The sequence below is a fragment of the Hyla sarda genome, chromosome 4 (genome assembly GCF_029499605.1).
Source record: "Hyla sarda isolate aHylSar1 chromosome 4, aHylSar1.hap1, whole genome shotgun sequence".
Taxonomy (NCBI): domain Eukaryota; kingdom Metazoa; phylum Chordata; class Amphibia; order Anura; family Hylidae; genus Hyla; species Hyla sarda.
The window spans coordinates 3,533,783-3,545,335 of record NC_079192.1 but is presented as its reverse complement, the minus strand read 5'-3'; positions in this window follow the sequence as shown (position 1 = coordinate 3,545,335).

Genomic DNA, 11,553 nt, shown 5'->3' with positions numbered 1-11,553 from the left:
TATTATGCATAACTGAAATAAAATGTGTTTAAAAAAAAAAAAAAAAAAAAACTACTTGAATACATTCCCAGCAGTGTTATACAGGACTTTAGAGCTCTTAGGCAGAAATCTTGTGAAGGCAAATTTATGGGGAAATGATTGTCTTTTAAAGGGGTATTCCAGGAAAAAAACATTTATATACATATATATATATATATATATATATATATATATATATATATATATATATATATATATATATATATATCAACTTGCTCCAGAAAGTTAAAAAATCTTAATCCTTTCAGTACTTATGAGCTTCTGAAGTTAAGGTTGTTCTTTTCTGTCTAAGTGCTCTCTGATGACACCTGTCTTGAGGAAACACCCAGTTTAGAAGAGGTTTGCTATGGGGATTTGCTTTTAAACTGGGCGTTTCCCGAGACAGGTGTCATCAGAGAGCACAGACAGAAAAGAACAATCTTAACTTCAGAAGCTCATAAGTACTGAAAGGATTGAGATTTTTTAATAGAAGTAATTTACAAATCTGTTTAACTTTCTTGAGCCAGTTGATATATAAAAAAAAAGTTTTATCCTGGAATACCCCTTTAACTTTCGTATTATGGTCCCAACACTGCTCAGTGGAACATTCAGAAACGTAGAAATGTGCCTGTAACCAATTTACTACAATTAGGTCTGGAGACAGCTCTTTTCTTCATCATGAGATATGTCTTGTGTGACACCTTTCTACTGAGATCTTTTTGTAGCCATTAGTGTTGAGCACGAATATTCGTAATGCAAATTTTTATAGCGAATATCGGCACTTCGCGATTTCACGAATATTTAGAATATAGTGCTATATATTTGTAATGATGAATATTGTATTTTTTTAGTTTTTTTTCTTTTTCGCATGCAAATTGTTATGCAAATTTTCCATGCGAATTTTCGCATGGAAGAAAAATGAACGAACATAGCGAATATGCGAATTTCGCAAACATAGGATGAATAATCGTCAATATATTCACAAAATATCACGAATTCGAATATGGCCCATGCCGCTCATCACTAATAGCCATCAGCTGGGACTGCAATTTGCACTGACAAGAGTCTGGATTGCTTGTTAGTAACTGAGAAATTTCAGCTGTTGTCTTGACTTTCCAGGCCTTTTAGCACCTTCCATTCTTCACACGTTCAATACTTTTCCCCTGCGTCATTTCACATTATTATACATAACTTAAAGGAAATCTGTCATCAGTGTCACCTGCACTAACCTGTCAGTACAGACAGGAAGTGCAGGTGACACTGATGAAAACGGGACTTACCTTGTCCCATTCTGATCTGTAGTTTTTCGGCAACCCTCTTCTGTATCTTCAGCTCCAGGCTCGAGTTGGAGCATGGGCGGAGCCTATTGACATCACCACTGATTTCTCTCCTGGGTCCAGCTGCTTGCAAACAGCAGCAGTGATGTCACTAAGCTCCACCCATGCTCCAAGTCGGGTGCGGAAATGAAGATACAAAAGAGAATTGCTGAAAACCCATAGATCGGGACGGGACAAGGTAAGTACCATTGTCATTAGTGTCACCTACACTACCTTTCTGTACTGACAAGTAAGTGCAAGTAACACTAATGACAGATTTCCTTTAATTTCTGAGTTTATTTTTATGGTTTCTTTGTATGTATTTATTATTTGGATTGTTATTCTTACCAACATTTGGTGACATTTCACGTCATTTCATGCTCCTTTGAAAATGTATTTAGTGAAAAAAAATGCTGACGTGTTTAATACTTATTTCACTCTGTAATGATGGCCGAGCTTTGCTCAGTGAGGAGTTACAGGCCCAGGCCAATCAGCAGCTGAGGCTGGGTATCTAATTCCTCCTCAGTTGTTTGGTTGTGCTCTTTATTTCAGTTCTGTTTTGATTTCAGTCCTGTCTGTTCAGTTCTGACTTGGTTTGTTCATGACTTTGTAGTACTGACCCATTTAGCTAGTTTTTAGTCTAGCCAAGTGTGTCTTGTGATCTGTCTGTACTTATGGTCGGTTTTATCCTGTCTCGTTTGTGTCTGTCACCTGACCTGTATTCGGACCTGTTTGTGTTTTCTAATCCGCCACGGTATGGGTCTTGATCCAATGCTTTTCATGCTTTGCCCCATAGCCTGGTGTTTGCTGTTCTGTCTGTTTGAACCTGAGCCTTTATCCTGACTTGTATTCAGACCTGTTTGTATTTGTCCGGATCCATTGTTTTTTGCTTAGCCCCTATACCTTGTGTGTTTCTGTGTTCAGTCTTGTGTGATCATCTACCTGTGTATCCTGATCTGTATAGAGTCCTGACTTCAGTTACCTGTTTATTCACCTTCATTCCTGGTAAACCTGCCACTATATCTTCCTGGAAACCTGTTTTGTCATTATTTTCATACTCCTATATTACTTTGGTCCTGAACCTGTTAGTCAGTACTCTATATACTTTCCCTTATATCTTCTTACTTAATATTTGTTACTACTTTGCTTACCTGCAGTTATATCTTACCTTGGTTCCTTGTTTGTTAGGTCTGTGTCTGTTTACCCTTTGTATCCTGACCTGTTTCCCTGACCTTCGTACAGTTCCGTTTATTATTTAGTGTTGCCCCAGCACTTTATATAGCGCAGGGACCCCCGTCCAGTTGGGGATCTGCTTTCTAGGGTGGATACACCAGTAGGCAAGAAGAGTGGATCTGGGTGAGTGCAGGACTGCACTGTTCACTGCTCAACATGACACATCCATTGTATATTTTATTGTTTCAAATTGTTTCAAATTTTATTGTTTCTTGAACAATGTCAATGATTATCATTGATCAAAATAACAACACAGACACACCTTTTCTAGGTGCACACATTTTTACATACAGGTTATGTTCACACGGAAAGATCACACATGGGATACTGTGTGCAGTACTGGTCAGACCCCACATAGAATACTGTGCGCAGTACTAGTCAGACCACACATGAAATACTGTGTACAGTACTGGTCAGACCACACATGGAATACTGTGTACAGTACTGATCAGACCTCACATGGAATACTGTATACAGTACTGATCAGACCGCACATGGAATGCTGTGTAAAGTACTGGTCAGACCGCACATGGAATACTGTGTGCAGTAATAATCAGACCGCACATGAAATAATGTGTGCAGTACTAGTCAGTCAGACCATACATGGAATTATGGGTACACTACTGGTCATACCACACATGGAATACTGTGTACAGTACTGGTCAGAGCTCACATGGAATGCTGGGTACAGTACTGGTCAGAGCTCACATGGAATACTGTGTACAGTACTGAGTACCAGTGTTCAATGGAGATATAGTGGAGCTGGAGAGGGTTCAAAGATGGACAACTCAAGTAATAAGAGGAATTGAAGGCCTACTGAACCCAGAAAGATTATCAAAATCAGTATTTTTTAGTTTAGAAAAAAGATGGCTTAGGGGAAACCACAGAGGAGGTGGTCACGGTGAACTGAACAAAAGAGATCAGGAGGGGTCTGGATGCATTTATGGAGAGCAACAACATTTTTAGGTTATAAATAATAGATTTTATAGAGACAGAATGTTGACCCAGGGATTTATTCTGATGCCAAATTTGGAGTCGGGAAGGAATTTTTTTCTCTCTTATTGGGCAATTGGCATCAGCCTCGTGAGAGGTTTTTGCCTTTTTCTGGATCAACTCAGTATGGACACAATAGGGATGTAGGGTGAACTTTGTGAACTTTAGTCTTTTTTCAAAGTGATAACCTATATATCTAATAGGTGGCACTAGAGAGCCAGATCTCTTCTATTCTCTTCTGGAGGAAAGCTAATTTGCATACTCTTTATTCCATGCAGAATTCCATAACCCATGAAGCGGTCTACACCAGCTTGGCTGTCTACTCAAAGAGACACATTGCAGCCTTTTGTGGATAAAAATTTGGCTCTTTAAATATTATGTTAAAGGGGTTGTCAAACAACAGAGGTTTAAGGTTTTTGTTTAAGAAATGTGCCCAAGCTTTCCAATCAAATAAACAAACACCTGTTGCCTCTGGTATCATGGTGCCTGGACTCCTAAACTTCCCTTCCTGGTGCTGGAGGTCAAAAGGTCATATTGTTGCTCAGCCAATCACTGACTGGAGATGGGACATTGCTGCAACCAGTGATTGGTCAAGCAGTAATATGTCAAGCTGACCCCAAACCCTTGAGACTTGGTGCTGGGTTTGGCATGACAAATTGCTGCTTAGCCAGTCACTGACCACAGTGGGGCTCCTCCACAGTCAGTGATTTGCTGGGCAACAATGTGACCTGTTTACCACAGCACCAGGAAGGGCAGTTTAACTAAAACTGGGAACCGTGGTAACAGAGGTTGCAGAGGATCAAGGAAGGTAAGTACAGCTTTTTTATTTATTAGTTTATCAGATAGCCTTGGACCTTTCGCTGGATGACCCCTTTAACATGACAAAGGTACAGACCTAGATAGTCTGAAAATCAACTGCTTGTCAGTACTTTTTAAGTAACCATTTAAAGGTATCATCTATTGAGATCTCTCATCTCCCCAACTCCTTTCTTTTTCCTGACATGAAGTTGTGTAGTTCTTGCTTTGTCAGTGTGGTGTTTTCTAAGCAGTTCCCTTGCTTCTTCCTCTCTACTGACTGGAAATGATGTAGTTTTTTTATGTAGTTCTTATTGTTAGTGTGGTGTTCTCTGGTCAGGCTCCCCCTTTTCAGGCTTCCCCTTTTTCCTCACAGGACCTTGTGCAGTTCTCTTGTTGTCAATGTGGTGTGGTCTCCATATATCCCCCTCCCTCTCTCCTGACATGAAGTTGTGCAGTCCTTGAATTGCCAGGGTGGTGTTTCAGCAGTTCCCTGACTTTTCCCCCTCTCCTGACAGGAAGTTGTGTAGTCCTCTCACTGTCAGTATAATGTTGTCTCCAGCTCCTGGCTCATTCCTCTTTACAGTGTGAAGTTCTCTCAGCAGCTCACCGTCTATTTCCCCCCTCCAGGGATGACACATTATCCTTTGCTGTCTTAGGAGGCTTAGCTGGATCTTGTCTCAGAGTTTATCCCCTCCCTCTGAGTAATGTCATCACCCCTGACCAGTTTTCACAGCCTATATCACTATTTCCTTGTCATATACACATATTTATCTTTATTGGAATATTAAGAGAAGAATGAGGTGTAGTTACAGCATGCTGCCTTCTGCTGAGCATTGCCACAGGCAGAAGAGCAGGCAGTGAATGAATACAGCTGGTGCTGCAGATGAACTGAATGTAGAGCAGGTCTGATTTGTACTAAAATGTTCTGCAACAGCTCTGTGTGGGAATCTGGAAGTAGTGCTGTGGTAGGGGAGAAGGCAGGAGGGGGTAGTGATAAAGAGCTGAGGGTAAGCAATGCATTCTGGGAATAGTAGGACTGCCCAACTGCTCAACCCGGAAGTATTAAGAGGACACGGTGGGAGTGAGGGTTACATACCTACAGTAATGTTACATGCTTTTGCAGCCTAACAATGGATTATTCATGGATCATTAGGTCTCACTTGTTGTCAAACATATAATGTAATCACTTCTGCTGTTATTCCTGTCTCTAACAAGTCATTAAGACCTGTTGGCAACAAATTAATGAACGAGGTAACGAGTCCCGAGGGCCCCTCCCCCGCTGAGTCAATACTATAAAGTCACACACTCGGCTCCGCACTGACAGCTGTTCTCTAGTGATCGAGGGAGAACGAGCCGTTAAGAACCAGGTAATAAAGGAAAGGGTTAATCATTTCCATTTATTCTGCTTCTCATCAAGAGGAAACAAAACACCGGCACCAGAACCTTGTATATACGGCTATGCAATATGCTCGTACTAGGTGGGGAGCAATCAGATGTATTCTGACCGGCTGTCGGCACTCGCGGTGCTAGCGTTTATGCAGTATAGAGCAATAATCCGAACTTCTCAAAGAATAAAAACGCTGCACTCACCAGGAATTCCAACCATAGTGTCTTCTTTATTCATAAGGATAAAAGACGCCAGCGGATACAGCGGGAGAGCGGGTAGACAGACATGCGGGGGGAGTGGCGGCGGACCGCTGCATGCTCACAGCACTTCCTCAGGCCATACGTCACTCCGTCAGAAGGTGAGTTCTTCTACCTGCCGGCGCAGGCATCACCATAGTGACCATTGTAACAAAGCAGATAAAACCACATATAAAGTGATAAAATAAGTTAAAAACAACAACCTAATGACGCTGTGAATCTTTCTTAATATACACAACTATTAAGTGGCTAAAAATGCTCCCATTTCACATTTATCATTCAGGCCTGCCTGGCCTAATGCATTTGTCCGGAGAATCCATTTGGATTCTCTTCTGAAGGGGACCGGTTCCTCTGCATGGCACTCATTTATGTGTGTTATGAACCTCGTGGCTCCTACACCCATGGCTAGTGACCTGACATGCTCTCGAATCCTATGAAATAATGGCCTAATTGTCTTGCCAATATAAAACCTGCCACATTTGCAAACTAGGGTATACACGACATAACTGCTCCTGCACGTGAAAAATTGTTTAATCTGTATGTCGTGTCCCCCCAATCTAACAAACTTGGCTTTTGCATTGTATTAACAATAGGAACAAGTTGAACAAGTATAATTTCCAACAAGGCAACTATCCGTTAACCAATTAGTTTTATGTTGTTTCTCTTTTTTATATTTTTTTTAATACATCATGTATCGTTCTATTCTTTTCCATTTATTCACCTATTTCCATTTATTCTCCCACAAGTACAATAATGTAAGATGATCTTTTTTTGGTAATCAAATTTACAAGGAAGCTGAGGCTCTCATTGTCCTCACTGATGGCTGGATACTGGTAAAATGTTCATAGAGATTGGGGACGGTAACGAGGAAACAGTGGTTGGTGGTGGACTCAGGTTATCATGTGACTTGTATTTGTCTTGAGACTAACTCGTGTAAAGACCTTTATAGTGTTACAGTGTTACTTATGGTTTCTAATTCCTTTATATGGTGAAGTCCATGTGTTTGTGCACCTCGGCTATGACCAGCATTGTGACTACCCATTGTGGTACCAAATCTTCTCATCTTCATATCATTAAAGGGGTACTCCACTGCCCCAGCATCCGGAACGTTTAGTTCAGAACACTGGGTGCGGGGGTCCTGACGTCACATCCTCTCAATGCAAGTCTATGGGAGGGGGCATGACGTCCGTCACGCCCCCTCCCATAGACTTGCATTGAGCGGGCATGGTGTGACGTCACGACCCCCGCAGCCCGTACCCAGCATTCGGAACAAAATGTTCCGGACACTGGGGTAGTGGAGTACCCCTTTAAAACATTCTGGTAACACCATATAGGACATTGAAGGTTTGAGTACATTCCCCAGTATAAAATTCAATGGATTTCAATGTTTTACTCATCACTACTTGACTAATTTAGCTCCATCTTTAGTGTGATGTCAACTGGTTCGTAACGTTACACTCTGGAACATCTTACTGACCTAGACTAGAGCTTAATGTTCTTGATGGACATAATATATACTTACACAGTATGGTAATCAGTCTTCACCAGGCTGCTTAAAAAGTCATAATCTTTCAAGAGTCTTCATACTGTACGGATGAGTGAAGGAGTTTGTGTTTATGGCATTGACCACCGACTACCAGGAGAGCAGAGGACACTGCCTACAAACAGAACGCTGGTCTGCGCGACAATCCACGTCCCATCAGTTATCAATCGTTATCAGTTTCACATATAAATGGTCATGGACGCGCTCAATGGCCCTGATTTACTAAAATCCGAGTGTTCTTTCTTGAGTGTTTAAGATTTCACTCCTCTTTTTCTGGGAGCTGATCCACTAATGTGTCACACATGTCGGTTCATTTTCTGTAACACAGGTTTTTTTGTGTTGCATGGGAAAATGTGTCGCACATACTCATCAATAGCATGTGCCAAACCAAATAAGCAACATTTAACGGGATTTAAGCAACAAAATAGAACAAAAAAAATTTAACTTATGGACTTAGACCATCTAATATAGGAGTTTAAAGGGGTACTCTGGCACTAAGACATCTTATCCCCTATCCAAAGGATAGGGGATAAGATGCCTGATCCCGGGGGTCCCACAGTTGGGGACCCCCATGATCTTTCACGTAGCACCCTGGTACTATCAGTCTCCGGAGCATGTTTGCCCCGGGTCTGATGACTGCGATCAGGGGGCCGGAGCATTGTGCCGTCACGCCCCCCACTCTCAATGCAAGCCTATGGGAGGGGACGTGACAGCTGTCACGTCCCCTCCCATAGGCTTGCATTGAGGGGGGCGGAGCGTGACATCACACGTGGGCGGATCCGTGATGTCACAATGCTCCGGCCCCATGTTCGCTCCGGGGACTGATGGTAACGGGTTGCTGCATGCAAGATCATGGGGATCCCCAGCGGCGGGACCCCCGCAATCAGGCATCTTATCCCTTATCCTTTGGATAGGGGATAAGATGTCTTAGCGCCGGAGTATCCCTTTACCCCCCCCCCCCCCCGGCACAAAAAGAAACCACATATACAATTAAAGGCATATTTAAAAGTTTAAAATGCATTGCATATTCTTAAAATCCTTGGGTAGAACTGTAAAACAATGAAAAAGAAAATAGTTTAAGCCCTCCCCGCCACGTTCAGCTGTGCCTTTTCTAAAATCATTCGCTTTTGGTGGTTTTTACACATCCTCTTGGCTGTCGGTTTTTCAGCAAACACAATTCACACAATTTACAGAGTGTTTTCCAATTAACTCGGAATATTTTTAGCATTTTGTCGTGACCACGCCCCTTTTAACAAAAAACACACCTTTTTTCGGTTCAAAAAAATACTCTGAGTGTTTGCACAACTGTCGGTTTTGCGGTGTAAATTTTGGGCGCACATTTGGTTGCACGCTCGCTGCGACAGAAATTTAGGCGCACAAATCGATAAAAACAGTCGGGAAGCCTTATGTAAATTAGGGTCAATGTATTCATGTGAAAATGCCACAAAAAAAGGTTTAAAAACACTTGGAAAACACGAATGATACCTACCGCATACTCAGAAGAGAATGTGGACATTACCTACTGGGCAGGACCCAAAGGAATGCAGAGAAAAGTAACAGAGCTATAGAATATACAGAGCACAAGGGCAATACAGAGTCAATGCAAAGTAAAAAAAAATCCCCCTGAGGGTCTCTAACAGCTTCTTCAGGAGTGACCCCAAGTGATAAAATTACGGTTTTATAGGCAAAGGAATTACAATCATCACCTGCAAATTGTCCAGTAAATGCAGCTCAGCAGATGTGGCCTCCATGTTCTACCAGTTCATTTCCACTAGTAAGTGATGTCCACACCATGGTTTTGGGGGGGGGGGTTGGTTACATGTTGTGCTTTTAAGTGTTTTTAAACCTTTATTTGCACCTTACCACATTGAGGTACTTTCTTTGGTAGGGATTGGTAGAGATTGGGGCATGACATTTTGAGATCCTAAAGCTCTTAAAGGGGTACTCCGGTGGAAAACTTTTTTTTTTTTTTTTAATCAACTGGTGCAAGAAAGTTAAACAGATTTGTAAATTACTTCTATTAAAAAATCTTAATCCTTCCAGTACTTATTAGCTGATGAATACTACAGAGGAAATTGTGTTCCAAAAAGAAAATAGTGTTCTCTGCTGACATCTCTGTCCATTTTCTCATTCAAAAATTTTTTTTATTAAAAGAAAAAAGGGAAAACATACAAAATAGAATCACAGCGACTCCAGAGCAACTGAGCAATAAATGACAATGAAGCAATATGTTAGAAGATAAGCAATACCAGAGTGACTGGTGTAGATACAATCACAAGAAGAATGCAATGTCAATGATATAGTATCATCTCTGTCCATTTTAGGAACTGTCCAGAGTAGGAGAAAATCCCCATAGCAAACATGTGCTGCTCTGGACAGTTCCCAAAATGGACAGAGATGTCAGCAGAGAGCACTGTGCTCTTGATGTCAGCAGAGAGCTCTGTGTTCCAAAAAGAAAATAATTTCCTCTGTAGTATTCAGCAGCTAATAAGTACTGGAAGGATTCATTTTTTTTTTTTTTTTTAATAGAAGGTATTTACAAATCTGTTTAGCTTTCTGGCACCATTTGTTGAAAAAAAAAAAAAAAAAAAGATTTCCACCGGAGTACCCCTTTATCTGTTCCTCTAATTGTGCTTCCAGGATCTGGTTTTAAATTTTGTCACCAATTCTGATAAAAAAAAAAGAACAAAGCAAACCAGATCATCTCTGTGTCCACCAGGTGCATGGACAGATGTGGATCTACCCCAAAGGAAGATGACCCCCCAAGGCTCTTAAAGGGGTACTCCGCTGCTCAGTGTTCTAAACGCTGGAGCCGGCGCCAAGAGCTTGTGTCACCATAGCCCCCCCTCATGATATCACGCCCCACCCCCTCAATGCAAATCTATGGGAGGGGGCGTGATGGCTGCCACGCCCCCTCCCATAGACTTGCATTGTAGGGATGGGGAGTGACATCATGAGGGGGCGGGGCTATGACAACACGAGCTCCCGGCAATGGCTCCAGCTTTCGGAACAGTTTGTTCCGAACACTGAGCAGCGGAGTACCCCTTTAACAACGTAGCTTCTTTATTATAATTCTTCAAGGTGCATAGGACATAGAAGACAGTGATGCTTTTTGGCTTGGTAGCCGAAACTATGTACCTTATAAGCCTTGGAGTGCTGGACATCTTCCTTCTTGCGCTATTCTGATAAAGTCACTAACCCTAAGACCATCAAGATCTGGAGGCACATTTCCCGGAAGTCTATGGAACCTCCAGCAAATCCATCACCAGATTGTGAAAGTCTTAGGGCAATAAAAATGAAAAGCACATCCTATTACTGTGGCACAATTGGAGGTACTCTTTAATTAATGGGATGGGAGGTATATGTGCTATGAACGTATCTTGATGGTTTCTCTCTGTTCTCTAAGGTCTTGATGATAGAAGATCTCTTAATGGAGACCTGGTTGAGGAGATATTGACAAGATATATCACGGTGTAAAGTGATGGATCTCCACTATATATCCAAAATCCAGACAGACCTGATGCGTTTTCAACGTCCAGATTTTCCAGACTTGAATGGCTCCAAGTTTTTGTGTTTTGAACTCTAATAATTGTTCATGCAGCTAAAGTGTTCAGGAATATTCCCATCATAGCTTTGATATGATTCTGACTCTCTACAGGACACCTCTGTGTAACATTTAGAGATGAAAGTTAATGAAGTCAACTCCACCTTCGTCATTGAGTTTTTTATACTTGGGTTCCCGGCTCTGAATGATTACAAGTTCCCTTTCTTCTGTATTGTTCTTTCTATGTATTGTATGACTATATGTGAGAACCTCCTGATCATTCTCCTGGTGTCCACAAGCCAACGTCTCCGTTCTCCGATGTATTTCTTCCTTGGACATTTGGCCCTGTCAGACATTATCCTTGTGACAAGTGTTGTTCCTAAGATGCTGGATGTTATTATAAGAGAAGGAAGTGTTATATCTTTTATTGGGTGTTTAACCCAATTTTACTTGTATGGTGGAAC